The sequence below is a fragment of the Myotis lucifugus genome, unplaced genomic scaffold (assembly GCF_000147115.1).
Source record: "Myotis lucifugus unplaced genomic scaffold, Myoluc2.0 scaffold_43, whole genome shotgun sequence".
NCBI lineage: Eukaryota > Metazoa > Chordata > Mammalia > Chiroptera > Vespertilionidae > Myotis > Myotis lucifugus.
In genome coordinates this window covers 979,831-998,882 of record NW_005871091.1, presented here as the reverse complement: position 1 = coordinate 998,882, position 19,052 = coordinate 979,831, and positions in this window count along the sequence as shown.

The window sequence follows — 19,052 nt, the reverse complement described above, 5'->3', positions numbered from 1 at the left end:
GCCAGGTCCTATGTTAAATATTGAGGATTTAGTGAGGAACAATAATCAGTTCCTGCCTTTAGTACTCTTTCTCATAGAGAAAAGAGAGACTATATTACTACATCCAGGAACCCAGGTGGGGCATTTATATTCCTCAACTCAGCTGAGTCAGGAAATATTTCTAGGGAGATAATGTTTAAACTCATTCTTTAAAGCAGTGGTTCTCAACCTTCCTAATGCTGTGACCCTTTAATACAGTTCCTCATGTTGTAGTGACCCCAAATTTCATTGTTACAAATTGAACATAATTAAAGCATAGTGATTAATCACAAAAACATTATGTAATTATATATGTGTTTTCCGATGGTCCTAGGCGACCCCTGTTAAAGGGTGGTTCGACCCCCAAAGGGGTTGCGACCCACAGGTTGAGAACCGCTGCTTTAAAGCATTACTTGCAATTAGCCAAGGAGAAGGGGAGGCAGGGACATTTCAAACAGAAGAGTTGTCTTGAAACACCATGGAAGAGTGAGAGACATGGTAATAATGGTCATTATAAATGGGTGACCTGACTGAGCAAAATGTGTAAATGTGGGTAAAGGAGAGTCCTGGGCACCTGTTCTGATCATGGCATTTCAATAAAAATAAAATGAGCCCTCACTTTTATCCCTCTTCTATAGTAGAATTCTGAAAAAGCTGACAAGAATAAAATCTGATTCTATATCAGTGATGGCGAACCTTTTGAGCTCAGCGTGTCAGCATTTTGAAAAACCCTAACTTAACTCTGGTGCCGTGTCACATATAGAAATTTTTTGATATTTGCAACCATAGTAAAACAAAGACTTATATTTTTGATATTTATTTTATATATTTAAATGCCATTTAACAAAGAAAAATCAACCAAAAAAATGATTTAAATGTATTTCAGTTGTGTCATAGGTTCGCCATCACTGTTCTATATCATTTAATCAGAAGTGCCTTAGTATCAAATACAGGAAAGGGACACTAAAAGGAAGTTTTTCATCTCTTCAACTTCCTTTTAATAGTTACTCTTTCTATATGCCCAAGGCAATGGTTGCTAATTGGAGAAATCAAGAAAATAATTTCTCAATTATTCTCAGCTGATTTTCCTGGCAGTATTTCATCAAAATAAGAAGAATGTTCATTCTTTTTTTTTTTTTTTTTTTTAAGATAGAGGAGCATGACTGCTTGTATCAAAGAGAATCCAAACTTTAAAGAGTTCCAAGTCAATTTGGATTAGCCCCAGGAAATGCTGATTTTTATCTGATGTGGCCCAGTAGTCCAATGATTATATCACAAGAGAGGTTCTTTAGCCTCATTATGCATTCAGAGGCAGGAAGTACTAAATCTTAAAATAAGGTCACATGACTTTTAAAACTTGTCACCGAGGTCTCTCTATCTCTCTGTCTTGATTTCTCATCTATTCTTCCTTTTGATCCCATCCTTCCTCTCTGCCCATTTCTTTTTTGTTTGTCTCCTTTTATTTTTCCTTCTTAATTTACATCTTATGTCTACCAGTATCTCTTTGGGCACTTAAATTTTCTTCTAGTGATATTTCCTAAAAAAATACTTGAAATAATTCTTCAGACTGCTTACTTCTCAAGGAATGTCAAATTAGTTTCTCTTATGATTCCTCACATATTTATGTGTGACAGAAGCACACCTAGAATGGGATTATTGTCTGTGTCACTCGGGAACAAGTGGAGGATCCGGTCTACCCTTATCCCTGTCCTGTTTGCCGTTTTTAGCAGGATGTGTATGAAGACATAGATGGCAGAATTGCCAAATCTGCAAGTGAATCAAAGCCAGGAAGGATAGATAAAACCATGCATGATGGAATCCATTTCCACAATGATCTCAATTGGCTGGAATGCTTGTATGAAACCAACAAGCTGAAATTTAAATTAGGCAGCCATCAAGTCCAAAGTGTTCAATTTAAAGAGAACCTGTAGAAACTCAAGTCCTGACTTAGATTAGCTCATGTGGACTAGATTGAGGGGTTTTAATAGCATATTTGCTTAATATAAGCCCAAAGCATGAAGCAGCTATTGAAAAGGCTAACATATTATTAGACTGTGAATTAAGAGTAGGGTGCAGATCAAAGAAAGGAATCATCATACTGTTCTCTATGTTGTCATATCTGAAGCATGATTTTCTATGGTGAGGCAGAACAGGTGAGGTAGATGGTGAGGGAAAGGACAATGAGGTAACAAAACTAAGAGAGACTCTAAAACCATGTCAGATGAAAGTGGTGGAAAAACTTGGAAAGCAACAAGAAGAAGGAGATCTGCTAGATGAATTCATCTATTCCAAGGTCAGTCCTACCTGTGTTCCCTATTTCTGCCCAGTTCCTCTTCTCCCTGTGAGTTCTAAAGAATCCAAACTTCTTCCATCACCATCCCTAGCTCTGAGTATACGGATTTATCTCTCTTATTATAACTAAGGGTCAATTTCATGGGAATATGATCTGTGCTATTGCATAGGGCCCTGCACTTGGAAGACCCCATGCTCTGTTTAACATCTTGAAATCTGTAACAATTTTCAAACAAGGGGCCAGGCATTTTCATTTTCCAGTGGTTCTCAACCTTCCTAATGCCACGACCCTTTAATACAGTTCCTCATGTTGTGGTGACCCCCAACCATAAAATTATTTTCCTTGCTACTTCATAACTGTAATTTTGCTACTGTTATGAATCGTAATGTAAATATCTGATATGCAGGATGTATTTTCATTGTTCGAGACCCACAGGTGGAGAACCGCTGTACAGAGCCCTACAAATTATGTAGCCAGTCCTGGGTATAGAACACATCCTTTTCTTCTTAGACCAGTTGGAGTTTTCTAAAACGAAGTTTTGCTATGAAAATGAGCTAGCAAACAAACCATGTCAGATACACCGATCACTAGAAAAAGAATAAAATTTCAGATCACAGGTTAATCCCAAAGTGAACTAGAACTCAGCCAAAAATGCAATTAGAATAGTTAAGAGAACCTATACCTTCTGGCTCCTTTTTTACCTGCCCAAAATGTTAAATTAAGATATGCCCGTGATCTGAAATGGCTTTTGGTTTAGCAACAAAACCCAACTGTAGGGTCTGTAGCACAGGGTCTATGCCAGGAATGGGCCCTCGGTCATTGGCTCTAGCTTCATCTTCACTTGCCGGTTCCCTGGTCCTGACCTCCTCCTTTGGCCTCTTTCTACCCAGTGGAGAGCTCTGGGGCTCTGGCTTTTTCAGGTTGACTCCATTTACGTCCTTTCTATTTACTTGTCAATTGAAAAGGCCAGTTACACAAAATGGAGAGCCCTGGCTTTCTCACCTCCCATTGGCATCATGGAAGGTTGCCAGCTTTAGCAAATCAAAGTATAGGATTCCCAGTTAAATCTGAATTTTAATAACTAATGGATAATTTGTAGTCTATGTCTCACTAGTGCATAACATATACTTATGCTAATTTTTTGTTTTCTGGCTGAAATTAACATTTATTTGAATGTCATATATTTTATCTTGGAACCTTAGCATCACGGACACCCATGGATCCAGGGCTGCCCCAGATCCCCAGGAGATGCCCATCATCTAACCTTGTTGGACTCCATTGGCATCTCCAGTTTTCTCTGGGACCAAAGCTCTCTCCTGGCCTTATGTCAAATTGTGTGCTCCTGCAATTTTTGCTTCCTCTCTAGCTCCCATTTCAACATGAGAGCAGAAATGACTAACCAATCCCGGATTATTGAACAATCATGTATCTTTCCTAATTCACATTACCAATTCTTCCGATTTACTCAAGTTCTCTTTCATAATTCCATCTCCATATCCCAAGAGAAGTCATTGTTAGTAGATTTTGCAACAGAGGTTGGGACAGGTGTTCTGACCATTATTTCCCCAATAGCTGCTATAGGGCATGACATCCAGTGCAGTTCAAGAAATATTGAAAAAGTTAATTAAAGAATGAATTCTGTGCAGAATGTTAGAACAGATGGAACAGAAGGTTTCATTTTATTGGGACATGTATACCTATTTATGAATAGGATATGTTTTTGAAAAAGTGGTTTGTATAGGGATAGGTTATATATATGTATGTTTGGATAAAATATAAGTGTGTGTGTGAGAGAAAGAGAGAGCAAGAGAGCGAGAGAGTGTGTGTGTTAGCTAGGACAGAGTTTATGTGTACTGGATGGAGCCCTAGTGTGTTGGTGAGTGGTAGGCCAATGCACATGTTTCTGACAAGTGTATATGTTTGGTTAGTATGTCTGTGGTGTGGGCCCCGTGGTTACAATAAGACCTTATGAGAAAGAAAGACAAGTCACCATTACACAGTATTTCTGTCCGACCTGCTTGTCCTGTTTACATTGTCTCCAGGTACCAGGAAGATACACTAAGTGCAGGCTCAGAGCAGGCTGATGGTGAATAAGAGACCTTTAGCCCCTCCCTTTGGGTTAGTCATGCCGAAAAGACAGGTGGGCATTGGGATTCCAACACAGTGTTTCCTCGGTTATGCCTGGGCATGGCCTTCCGTGTGCTCTCCTAGAACACAGGGTAAACGGGTACACAAATATGTGTTCACCCTGAGCGTTTTGTGCAGTCACTCTCTTAGCGTGCCTGAGTCTGAGCCACATATGTGAGGTTGACATACCAGCCTCTTTGTGTATATACAGTATTAATATTTTATTCACCTCTGGCCTGGAAATTTGTGTACCCATAGATTGTTAGATCAGAGATATCTAGCTAGTGGTTCTCATTCAAGATAATGGGGGGGCCCTGGCCGGTGTGGCTCAGTTGGTTGAGCATTGTCCCGTGCACCAAAGGGTCACTGGTTCAATTAGCATGGGTGTTTCTCTCTCTCTCTCCCTTTCCCTTCCTCTCTAAAAATCCATTTTAAAAATATACTGGGGGAAAGAGTAGTAACTGTAATAGAATCTTAGACTTTGAATGAAAGCGAAGATGGGAGAATGATTCAGTGCTCCTTGCATAACTCGGATGCCACTCTTTCCTCCTCTAATGGAAACATACTACCTGGGCCCTAGCCAGTTTGGCTCAGTGGATAGATCATCAGCCTGTGGACCAAAGGATCCCGGGTTCAATTCCGGCCAAGGGCACGTACCTTGGTTGCAGGCTCCTCCCTGGCCCAGGCCCTGGTTGGGGCGTGTGCAGGAGGCAATCAATCAATGTATTTCTCTCACATTGGTATTTCTCTCTGTCTTCCCCTCTCTCTTTCACTCTCTCTAAAAATCAGTGGGGAAAAAAAGAAACATATTTCCTGGGTCCAGTCTCTTCTTATTTTAGAGAATAGAAATCTAAAACCCTGAAAGAGTAAGAATCCTGTTCAAGGTGAAATGGCGTTATGATCCGCATGCATTTTGCCAGCCTGAGGTTCTCTGAGCCACACACTTAGGACATTAACCTTTTGTACATGGGTCTATATTTATTTCACTCCATCTGTACAAGCCAGAACATAGCATTTGAACTAAAGTATTCTTTGTGAAATTAATTAGAAAAGCACAAAGATCTATTACAATATAAAATGGGACATGAGAAAAATAATAAATGTTATCTGAATTTCCATAAAAACTGAAAGATGAGCAACCATGACCTTTATGAGACATTTGCAATACACATTCAAAATGGATAATGAACTAAAAATATCAGGTGGTGTAAAAAGCATTTTTATGCACTAATGTTTGTCCTCAGAAGAGACTCTGATATTCCAAAATTATGAAGCTGTGTGCCTAGGAAACCTGTTTCTTAAAAGAAATAGGAAGTCTCCCACACTTTTTGCCTTCCCAATTTGCCTTCACCCCTTACACTGGCCTTAGATTTAGCTACAGAACTTAGAGAAAAATTTTTGGAAGCCCTTAAATTTATCTGTCATTTACTTTCTGCTTTCTTTGATCTCAAGTTTATTATGCTTACTGCTCAAAAAGAAGAATAACAAGAAAAAACTCAGTGGTTGAATGTCAACCTATGAACCAGGAGGTCACGGTTTGATTCCCAGTCAGTGTATTATTCTCTCTTCTTCCTACCTGATTCTCTTCTTTCTATGTTAAAGGAGGTTTCCCATTGAAAATCATAGTTTAGTACAGGGGTGGGCAAACTTTTTGACTCGAGGGCCACAATGGGTTCTTAAACTGGACCAGAGGGCTGGAACAAAAGCATGGATGGAGTGTTTGTGTGAACTAATATAAATTCAAAGTAAACATCATTACATAAAAGGGTACGGTCTTTTTTTTTTTTTTTTTTAGTTTTATTCATTTCATTCTCTTCTTTCTACGTTACGCGGGCCGTAGTTTGCCCACGGCTGGTTTAGTACAAACATACAAACCCCATAGTTTCACAGCACTCAAGAAGCCTGTAGAATACTATTACTGTCTTTCCTATACTTGTTTCATGTCAATAAATCACTTTCCTCCCCAGAACTTTCTGACTGTGGCCCTATTCTCTTTTATGGTGGGCAAGCTTCAGAAAGACTGACTCTGGCTTAAATCAGAAACTCCAGAACAATCTCTGGGCATCAGTATTTTTTTTTAAACACTACAGATTATTCTAATGTTCTGCCTTAGTTGCAAATTGCAAGAACTGAATCTTTGGAGGCATGTGTGTTTTGAAAAATGCTCATCCCCTGTTGAATCATTTAATAAGATGAGATTTAAGATGATCTAATTCTATGGGATTAATTATTTAGTACTTACTGTGATTGTTCCCTCACTATCGATTATCAAAAACACAACCTAAGGAATGGAAATTTAGAAATCAACATATTAACCTGGAAGCATCCTGGGAATTTAGTTTCTAATAATAATTTGAGTTATTCCACTGATACTCAGTTATTTCCTTCATTAATTTGTTCATTAACTCAACAAATTATTATGTGTCCATACTTGTCAACAAGATACAGTTCCTGCCCTCAGAAAAACTGACAAGTCAACAGGCAATTACAATACAATGTGATGCATATCAAGAAAAGAGTAAGCCCATGAAACTCTGGGTGAACATTGAAGGGCAATTTAACTGAACCTTGGAAATTGGGAAAGTTTAAAAATTACTGGCTAAGCTGAGACTCAGTGGGTGAGAAGGACTTATCCAAATGAAATGAAGACACAAGAGTAAGTGCAAAGGACAGGAGAACAAAATCAACCAACCAAAGAACAATCAAGGAGCCACAAGTTGTTTAGTATGACTACAGCTTAAAAGTCAAGGTAGGTAATGATTAGAGATGAGGCTCAACAGAGAAGCAAAAGTCAGATTATTAAGGACTCTGCCCATCATGTCATGGAATTTGGACTCTATCTAGGTAGGGTGTCATAGAAAGATTTTTAAAGTCACCAGAATGGTTAAAGTTAAAAAGATTGACAATACCAAGAGTTAATGAGAATGTGGAGTAACTGCAATTCTTATATACAACTAGAGGCCTGGTGCACAAAAATTTGTGCACTCGGGGTGGGGGGTTGCCATTCCTCAGCCCAGCCTGTGCCCTTTCACAGTCCGGGAGCCCTCGAGGGATGTCCAGGGAGTGGGCCTAAGCCACAGTTGGACATCCTTAGCGCTGCCAAGGAGGCGGGAGAGGCTCCCACTACCGCCGCTGTTCTCGCACCATCAGCCTGGCTTGTGGCTGAGCGGAGCTCCCCTTGTGGAAGCGCACTGACCACCAGGGGGCAGCTCCTGTGTTGAGCATCTGCCCCCTGGTGGTCAGTGTGTGTCATAGCAACCGGTCGTTCCTGATCATTCCACCATTAGGGTCAATTTGCATATTACCTTTTTATTATATAGGATACCTATTAATGCTCTATGACCCAGAATTACACTCTCGGTTATTTACCAACAAAAATAAGTGCTTGTGCCTAGCCGGTGTGGCTTGACTGTTGAGTGTTAACCCGTAACCAAGAGGTTGCTGGTTCAATTCCTGGTCAGGGCACATGCCCAGGTTGTGGATTTGATCCCCAGTGGAGGATGTGCAGGAGGCAGCCAATTGATGATGCTCCTCTTGCTTGTGTCAACCAATAGGTATGTACAAAAATGTTTATAATGGCTTTATTTATAACACCTAAAACCTACAAATAACCCAAAGATCCATCAACAGTAAAAAGAGTAACTAAATTGAGATTTATTCATAGAACTAAATACTATATAACAATAAAGAAAAATAAACTATTTATACATACCACATATGAATGAATACCACAGACATTGATTGTCACACACACACACACACACACACAACTTATTATATGATTCTACTTATATGAATTTTTAAAGTGAGCAAAACTAATCTGTGGTGATAAAAGCCAGAGTTGTAGTTACCTCGAGGGTGGAGCATGACTCAAAAGGGCATGAGGAGCCTTCTGTAGTGCCAGAATGTTCTGTATCTTAATCTGGAATGCATATTTTAAAAAATATTAAGTCATACATTTAAGATTTGGGTACTTTACTAAGTTAATACCTTTAATAAGATATACCTCAAGAAAAAGAAAAACAAGATTTGCATTTTGGAGTGACCACTCTGGAATGGGCTGGAGGCAAGGAGAAAAAATTAGCACTACTATCCCTAAGAAAGGGGTGGCCTGAAATAGGAAGTGGATTAATTTTACATAAAAGTTAAGAAAAGAGGGTTTGGTATTTCCTGTATGTACTGATGAGGCAAAGGGAAGTATTAATAATGGTTCAGAGAATTCTAACTTAGGCAACAGGATGGATGGTGATGACATTCACTGAGATGGGGAGCATAGAAGGTGGAACAGACGTGGGGTAATATTTAGTAACTGAGAGCAACTCTGCGGAGGAGACTTGGGTATAGCCAGGGCAGGCCATCCCGCTCTCTCCAGCTGGTCTGATGAGACACTCCTAATCCCAATTGAATCACCCACGTTTAATTGGCACAGGAAGAACAGGCTCTAACCATTCAGAGGGGTTGAGGGAGGTATTAAGGAGCCACTGTCACCTGGCGAATAAGAGTCTGTATTTTGAAAGCTTATGATGGATTTAAACTAATGGGCCTCAGGTTTCTAACCTGCCAGAAAATGAACAAGTGAAGGCAGATTATGCCAAAGGAAATAAATATGTTCACCATCTTTAGAATGTGATGAGGAACACAGACCTTGGGCTTTTGAGAATGAGTTTATGTGTTGGTTGTATGGAATAAAAGGTGAGGGGAGGGGCAAGGGCTCTGGGGCCACACTGACCCAGGTTCAAATCCCATTTCCACTGCTTACATAATGACTGAGGGCAAGCCATTTAACATCTATAGCTTCAATTTTTTACTTTATTTAAAAATGTAGCAAATAACATGCACCATCCCAGTTGTGATGTTTAAGTAAATTCAAGTATATGGTAGAAGTTAATTCATTTGAACTTCATGTCCTATGTTACTGTATAAAATATATAAATAAAAAGTGATTAGAAATACAAAATAAAGTGGAAACAAAAAATATAACTGTAATTTTAAGTCAACATTATCAACTAGTAACATTAAGTAGAAAGAAAATAAATAAGGTCAGAAGATTTAGGTAAAATAAATATGATTGAATTAATAAGTATGTGATTTGTACCCTAACATGTACTTAAATGTTTTTTTTTTCAATTACAGTTTATATTCAGTATTATTTTGTATTTGTTTCAGGTGTATAGCAAAATGGTTAGACAATCATATACTTTACAAAGTGCTCCCCCGATATTTCCAGTACCCAACTAGCACCAACCATAGTTATGAACAATATTACTAACTCTATTCCCCATGCTGTACTTGACCTCCCATGACTCTTTTGTAACTACCAATCTGTACTTCTTAATTCCTTCACCTTTTTCACCCAGTCCCTCCACCTCCCTCCCCTCTGGCAACCATCAGTGTGTTCTCTGTATCTGAGTCTTTCTGTTTTGTTTGTTCACTTATATTGCCTAACACCTATTTTAAATAAATAATTTAAAACTTCTCTGACCCGTTCCCCAAGTTATACCTTTTATCTCTATTTTGCATCTTGCAACAATGACCAGAACTTCAGAACTATGTTAAAATTTAGACTAAAATTTATGCCCTAAATGATCTGACCATTGTCTGTCACTCTGGTTTTATGTTGTACCACAGAACAGAGAATTACTACTTATGATAAATGAAGGTGGTAAATGTTATTACCCTTGGCAATGTCAGCGTATCTGGCCAAAGTTCGGAAGGGGAAGGGAAATGGAGCTAATACAGAAAGTGGGACAGCCTGGCCTGTATAATTCTATTTTACTGAAATGTCCAGGATAGCCCAGCCGGCGTGGCTCAGTGGTTGAGCACTGACCTATGAACCAGGAGGTCACAGTTTGATTCCCAGCCAGGGCACATGCCTGGGTTTCGGGCTGTCCCCAGTGTTGGGCATGCAGGAAGCAGCTGATCAATGATCATCTGTCATCATTGAAATTTCTCTCTCTCCCTCTCCCTTCCTCTCTGAAATTAATAAAAATATATTTTAAAAAGAAATGTCCAGGATAGCAAATTTATAGAGACAGAAATTAAATTACTGGTTGTCATGGGCTAGGGGAGGGGGCGATGAGGAATGACTGCTAATAGGTGTGGAGTTTCTTTTTGCAGTGATGAAAAAGTTATGAAGTTGTAATAGTTGTACAACTCTGTGATATAGTAAAAATCACGTAATTGTATACTTTAAGAGAGTGGATTTTATGGTTAAGTGACTATATTTCAGTAAAGCTGATATTTAAAATAAATAACAAACGCTGAAAGAGGTTAACTGGGATTTTTCATATTTAAGACTTCCTAGAAATTTTCCATTGTTTTGGAAAAACTCAATATAGTATGTGGTTATTATCCCTTTAGTTCGATGTTCCCATCCAGTATATATATCACTGCCATCAGTTTGGGTGATTACCTTTACTACCATCCTTACTATCAGTTAGCAAGTGGCATCAAGAGCATTCCAGTTGGCGGCTGCAGGAGAGAGAGACTTAAGATTTTTGTTAGGTGGTTGTGAATAACTAAGAATTTTTTCTCTTCCTGCGTGCGAAGGGAAAACCATTAGGTACAGATAACTGTTAGCTGCCATCTACAACCATGAAGACAAAACTGACACAGAGCCAGAAGGATGGAGCAAGAGCCTTGATTGAGCCTTGCCTGACTCCTGTGCCAATAGTGTTTGATCAGCTAATTTGCCTAGGATGGTCTCCATTTACACCGTTCTCCTAGCCTGGTTGTCAGTGGTGCCCCTTTATTTCTCAAGTGTCCTGATTTAGACAATCATTTAAATCCCTGTAACTGGATTTTCAATTACATACCTATCAATGAGTTTATCAGTGAACCAACATCACTGTTTTGCAAACTGTATTCATCCAGACTGTTTTCTGATGGTCTCCCAGCCTCCTCCCCCGGATTGCTCAGTTGTTTCAAACACTTATATTCAAAAAGTAACCACAGAGGACACCCTGCTTTCTTCTCACTCTTTACCTGATAACCTCTTACTGTTTCGTCTGGATCCAGCACTCCTCCATGAAATCTTTCTAGACTTTCCTAAAGAAAAGCAATTGTTCCCAAGTCCCAAACAGTTCTCCTCATATCTCTTGAACATAACATTGCATTCTAATATCTATTTTGGAAAAAAAATTCTGTCATTTTAACTTTGTATCCAAAGCATGAGGACAGTGTGCTCTTGGAACACACTTGCTTTTCATCAAATTTGTTGAGGAATAAAGGAAAAGGAGTAACTGGATTTGTTACTTCATTTACTTTGTCATCTTGACAGACCGTTCAAATAATTCTGCTCAGTATTTTCCATTGTATGGTGACTAACCATTAATGATAGCACCCGAACCCAAATGATCTCAAAATAATTTAAATGGGTGATTGAATTGAGGGATGAACTTAGTATAGAAGAGGCCCCAATGGTTGTTTTTATTTCCTTGACTTGCATCATGTACTGTTTCATGCTTCTTCCCATTGGAGATAGCACTTCAAATTTATACCCACAATGAAGTAAAGACTTAAAAATAATCTGATATGATTTCTGAACATGAAATTATTAGGGTTGGTAGAGGACTCATCTTCACAAATTCATTGTGAGTTTGGTACTCATTCAGGCAAATGTTACTTTTTAAAAAAATCAATTCTGAGCTAAGAAGTAATATTGTCATCTATTGTGTAAACTAGACTCTGAAAACGTTGTCTTCTGTTAAACCTGGTATCTTGATGATTTGTATTCTGAGTATACCAAAATATACCAAAAATAGCATTAGCACTTATTTAATATCAACGTTTCTTTTATGTCAGAGGCCCCTAGTATATATAAATACCTTTTTAAATCTTATGCTTTGCTTGTGTAGAATATTTTATTTCAATGCCTAAAATTTATTTTTCTTATGGAATAAAGTATCTTTGATTGCTCTTTACTATTTAATTATACTTTTTCTATTCCATACAATTGTCATCTAACTGCATTTGTATCTAATTGACTAAGCCAGTTATGTTATCAAGAAGATGGTTTCTATAGAACATTCTGGTTTATGTAATAAACAGAATTGTGAGTGTTGTACGTTTCTGTCACAGAGAGACTGATTTGCTTTAAAAATAACTTATAAGTATAGTTAATTTTATTTTTTTTTATAGGTAGGAACAGTAAAGGGAGAAATGGAGAAAACAAAAGTTAATGATCTAGATGAAATTAGAATGAATGAACTCTGTTAAGGAAGAATAATAAAACATTCATAGAATTTACATTTGCCTGGACCTGTTCTAAATATTTTACATGTTCACTTTAGTCCTCACAACAGAGTTCATATAGTTAAGAAATGGTAGAACTGGGATTCAAACCGTCAGTTGATATGTGCTTAACCAGTAGTCTACACTGTACCTTAAAACAGAGCATTCTTGCCAAAACCGGTTTGGCTCAGTGGATAGAGCGTCGGCCTGCGGACTGAAGGGTCCCAGGTTCGATTCCGGTCAAGGGCATGTAACTCGGTTGCGGGCACATCCCCAGTGGGAGATGTGCAGGAGGCAGCTGATCGATGTTTCTCTCTCATCGATGTTTCTAACTCTCTCTCTCTCTCCCTTCCTCTCTGTGAAAAATCAATAAAATATATTTAAAAAAAAAAAAAGAAATTACTGTTAATTTAAAAAAAAAACAAAAACAGAGCATTCTTAAGATAGAAGGTGCTTTGTAGAGATCCCAAACTCAGGAGATCCAGGTTATCTACAGCCTTTGTTCCTTAGTAAAAGTTAAATTCACACTTTAATTATAGTGTCATTAATACTATGGACGATACACAAGGAAACAGATTTTTTTTTCATTTTCTTATTGTTTTTTAATTTTTCTACTTGTTTACTCTTGTAGGTAAATTGTTTTGAAATGACAGTATATTTCATGAAATTCCTCTTAACTGAAGCAAAACATACGGTAAAGAAGAGCCAGGTGCTTAAATTGCCAGTGCATCTTAGCATAAAATATATGATCTATTCTTAATATATTTTCCTATGTCTCATGTGGTAAAATTGACTTCTATAGAATGGTTACCAAACTGAAAAATGCTGAGCTGAATCTACTTTTGCAATCTGAACTTTGAGGATTGATCATCTACCATATATCGTTTAAATTGACTTAATACTGTATTTGTTTATATAAAGAGCATTGGCTTCGGATTAGAATAGTCCTAAATCCAAACTCCAGCTCCCTCAGTCATCAGCTATGTCACCTGAGTAGTTAATCTTTTTGGCTTCCAGTTACACATTTCATCACTTTTTTAAAAATCAAGTTAATACTTTAAAACTTTGCTTGGCATACAACTTATCTCCCTGTATTCAATAAATATTAGAGCTTCTCTCTCCAATAAAGTTACCAAGTTTGTTTACACACATTCACAGCTTAGGTAAATGTTTTAACATTATAAACTTTAATAATTTGAATTGAGTCATAAATATTTATCTAAAAGTAAAGCAATTTAAAAACACTTTGAACAAGAAAATAGTTGATATTTACACATGACACATTTGGAAATATTTTAAATATTTAAATTTAGCTTGCTTTACGATGAACACTAGTGCAACCTGGCACACTTTGGATTAACACAAAATCAAATATGCCATTTGAAAAGACAAATGAGTATGAGGTAAAACATTTTAATTAGTCATTTGGATATGAGTTGGCAAAACAGCTGAGAATGAAATGAACTCTAGTGAACTCTAGGCACTCCCCTGGACCACACCCATACATGCCAACACACTATAACAGTGGTTTATCAGATGAGGCCCTGAACTATTTGCCTAGAAGCTTTGTGCATTTGAAGGTGATTCACAGTAACATAGTATCTGAGAATCTGAAGGCTTTTTACAAAGTTACCATTTCATGGGTAACAAAACTAATGTTAAGTTAAGCACCTGAGCTGACAAGTAGGTAAGACATTTTTCTAATTTCAAAAATGCTTAGGGGGAAAAGGACAAGAATTAAATAGCTTCTTTTGGCATTAGCACCACAAATTTTAGATAAATTCTAACTTTGTTTTTGAAATTTCAAATTCACCCAATTCCTTGAGGATCTCCTTTAAAAACAAACTTGTTTTTTCAAAAGTTTTTATAGAGCTGAAAATTTACAGTATGCATGTCTTTTGAAAATAACACATTAACCACAGGAACTGAATTGTGATCTTTAAAATGTTTAATAGATGAAAGATTCTTTAAAATAATGACAAACATGGAAACTATGTCCAATATTGACATAAAAATATGCTATTGACTGTCAAGTAGAGCATGGGCTTTGCAGCAGGTCTTCAGGCTGTGATTAGGTGAACTAACATGTGGTTACTCTCACACTGACTCCGTGATCTAATTTTGTAACACAAAAGAGGGGTTGTTTTCAACAAGAAAATGTTAAAGTACTAGCAAACGAAGGAGAAAAGTGAGCAATTTTTCCAGGGACTTTCCTCAATACAGATAATTTATTCACTCGTTCAACAAATATGGGAGTGCCCAGAACAGCAATTTTGAACTGCTGGGCCTCGGCAGACACACTGGTGTGCCAAGAGAATTTTTAAAACATGCAGCACCTGACAATTTAGTCAGGGGCACTGACTTAGATTGTCAAATGAAAAAATGACAACAGCCAACACAATATCTGTCCGGTGTGAATGAATAAAAATTATACCTATTTGTTTTTTGTCAGATCGGCAAAAATATATTTTTTGCTGCGCTGCTGAATTTTGGTAATTAGTTTATGTGTGCCATGAGATAATAAAGGTTGAAAATAGCTGGCCTAGAAGGTGCAAGGCCCTGGGAGCTAATGACAAACTAGTTTATCTCACTTATTCAGACACATAGCATTTCCAATAATTTTCCTTTAACAGAGCACTCAGTAATTCAATAGACTTTATTTTTCAGAGCAGTTGTAGGTTCACGGTAAAATTGAGCAGAAAGTACAGATACTCCCTGCCCCAACACATGTACAGCCTCCCCCACTATCAACATCAGCATTCTGTACCAGAGTGGTACATTTGTTACAGTTGATGAACCTACATTGACACATCAGCATCACCCAAAGTTCATAGTTTACATTAGGGTTCACTCCTGGTGCTGTACATTCTATGGGTTTTGATGTATGCTCCTTTTTTTTTTTTTAAATCATCACTGGAGGATATTTTCCCATTGATTTTTAGAGAGAGGAAGAGAGAGGGAAAGACAGAAATATCGACGTGAGAGAAACACATTGATTGGTTGCCTCCTGCATGTGCCCTGACCAGGGCCTGGGCCAGGAAGAAGCCTGCAACCTAGGTACGTGCCCTTTACTGGAATCGAGCCCTTAGGTCCACAGGCTGACGCTCTATCCACTGAGCAAAACCGGCTAGGGCAGCCGTGGGCAAACTACGGCCCGCGGGCCGGATCCAGCCCGTTTGAAATGAATAAAACTAAAAAAAAAAAAGACCGTACCCTTTTATGTAATGATGTTTACTTTGAATTTATATTAGTTCACACAAACACTCCATCCATGCTTTTGTTCCGGCCCTCCGGTCCAGTTTAAGAACCCATTGTGGCCCTTGAGTCAAAAAGTTTGCCCACCCCTGGGCTAGGGCAATGTATACACCTTTTTAAAAAAATATGTTTTTATTGATTTTAGAAAGAGGAAGGGAGAGGGAGAGGGAGAGGGAGAGGGAGAGAGAGAGAGAGAGAGAGAGAGAGAGAGAGAGAGAGAGAGAAAGAAAGAAACATCGACTGGCTGCCTCCTGAAACTGCGACCTGGTATTGACCAGGAATTAAACCCACAACCTTTTGGTGTAAGGGACGATGCTGTAACCAACAGAGCCACACTGCCCAGGGCACCACTCATAATTTAAAAAAATAAAGTATACAAAATTTCTATATGGTTTTCATCATGTATTAACTTTTTTATAAAATAGAAAAATGGTCACTTTTCATCATAAAAACAATAATACTCATTATAGAAAGTCAACAATATAAATAGGCAAATTTTTAAAAAATCAACATTTTATTCCTCAAAGACAAATACTCATAGTTGTGTGGTATAATTTCTTTCCGTCTTTTTTCTGTGCATAGCTTTTCAGTGTCACATTTAAACTTGATTTATCTAGAAATCTCACCAAAGGTGATGTTTTTCTTAGATACAACCCAAATCAAGAATCATGATTATTAAAAATGTTATAACTTAAAAAAGTCTAACAGGAACTTTTATAATACAGTTTAGGCATTCTGAATAAAATGTAACTAAGGATATCAATTTCCCAAAGTTTAATTGCTTTGTTTCTCTGAAGTAAATTATGGACCTGTGTTCTCAGAGCCTTCTGCTGCTCTTTTCTGGGACGTGGGACAAGAACCAATACAATTTCATTTCAGTTTCAGTTTAGAATCAGCTATAATTAAATTGTTTGGGTTTGAGTTTGGTTCAAGTAAAAAATGTGTTTCAATTACTTGGTTTGAACCAGACATTTTGGGTTCTTTCCTTGTTTAGATTTTATAAACTAAAATATCTAGGGCCATTCAATGACAGTCAGATTTGGATTTTGTTTGCCTCTAGAAACATTGCTCTTTAAGCTGTATGAATTCTAATATGTACTGTTATTGGATTGCCATTGGAAAAAGTCAGAAGCCCTGAACTTGGTGGAATTAGTTTTCTAAAAGAGAGGCCCTTCAGACAAACAACTGAAACAATGTTAACTACCCAAGGTGAGAGGAGTGGACAGGGTCTTTGCTACTTAGACTCCTGTCTGCACTACATGGAAGAAATTTACACTGTTATTGTATCTTTAGAAAATTAACATTAGTTTTCTAAAACTGCTGCTTTAAAATTAGCAACCAGTTCAGATAGACCAAGTTTAACTAGGCTCAAGTACAACATAGCTGATCTTTAATCTACCGATTATGCTCAATGATAGCAAGTCTGTTAACCCTTAAGAATATCTGTTTCTTCACCATTCTTTGGCTTCATTTTCCATGTAATTGATCATACTGCATTAAATCCTTTGTTAGAAGGTTCCCAAAAACGTTTTGGAGAAATGAAGAATATAACAAAATGCTTAAATCAACCAATTGATGTAGTTCATCAAATCTATGAAGGTATTAATTGTAAAATGCAATGTATGAGATTTTATATATGATTAAGAAAACACACCCACCAATTAATTGTAAGACTTCATTGACTGTGAGATGCATTTCCATTTTAGAAATGTTAAAACAGGTTAAATTGTTTTTTTAAAAAAATGTCTTAGGAGTGATTAGCTGCAACAGTGAGGTTTTCCATTTGTAATATTATTTCAATACTAATCCACTACCCTGCTGTAACATTAACTTATCAATCAATAACAATCAACAATGGGAGTTTGGTTTCTAAGCTCTATTCTTTCTCACTGATGTTAAAGCCGATAAAACAAACAGTACAGCGAGTCCAGGATTGGTTCTCAATAGGGACCTTAATTTAAACTCTTTCCTGATTGTAGTTTATCATTTAACCGGAGACTGAGGTAGCTCATTTAATCAATATTAACTACTATAAACTGCACTGATAAAATAAACTCTTTTCAAAACTGAATTCAATTCTGAAATCTCTCAAGGGGCTAATGGATTATTTAAAAGGAAATCACTTGAAATAATAAACACTGTCTAAACATGAAACAATCAAGGAACAATATAAATTCATCTGGGCTAAAGAAACAAACAGAAACATTTAGTACTAGATTAAAACATCTCCTTGGACTGATTTTAAATGAAGATAAACACTGTTACCTTATGATCCAGAGAGCCCTTTCTTTGCTTTTTAGAGCCTGTGTAATTTAAAATTTTCTAGTAGCAAACCACATTTAAAAAGTTAAGAACAGCGAAATAAATTTACTAACTTATTTAACCCAACATATCAAATATATTATTGTTTCAACACGTAATCAATTTAAAATTTACGAATGAGGTGGTCTCAGACCTCTGGTGTATGGTTTACACCCATCACACATCTCAGTTCGGTACTAGCCACATTTCCAGCGCTCATTAGCCACCTATGGCTACCCGAACAGTAACTCTTAGGGAATTCAACAATGACGGACTCTTTACATTGTGTTTGAGAGTTTCTTTTCTATTACACGCGGCCTCTAAGATGCTTAGAGATCTGAGAGGCACAAGCAGATTACTTTACTCAGGTCCGTTATGATCCAAGGCTCCACAGCATTAAAGGCCGTGAGGGGGGAAGGCGACGGGAAACCCCTGCGCCCAGGAACGTGGCCTGGAGGAGGGCCTCCGCCGCTCGGAGGGATGCCCGCGGCCAGGCTGCGGACGCAGCGTTGGAAACCGGATTGTGAGACAGCCGGCGGCTGCCTGGAGCCCAGTGTATTTTTCTGGAACACCAGAGCCGGGCAGAGGGAAAGCGGCCTCCAAGTGGGACACAGAGTCACGCTCCGCCGCCGCCGAGGGAGGGTGGCCTAGGGCTGCAATGCTGGCCGCCCGTGCGCCTCGGCCCGACGCGGGAAGGTAGGCGGCGGCGGAGACAGAAGCCAGGGGAAAGCCCGGCCAGCATCCCGCAGGAGAAGCCGCCCGGGGGTTGCTCGCCTCGGTGACGCAGCCGGCGCGAAGGCAGCAGGATGGGCGGGGAGGGGCGTTG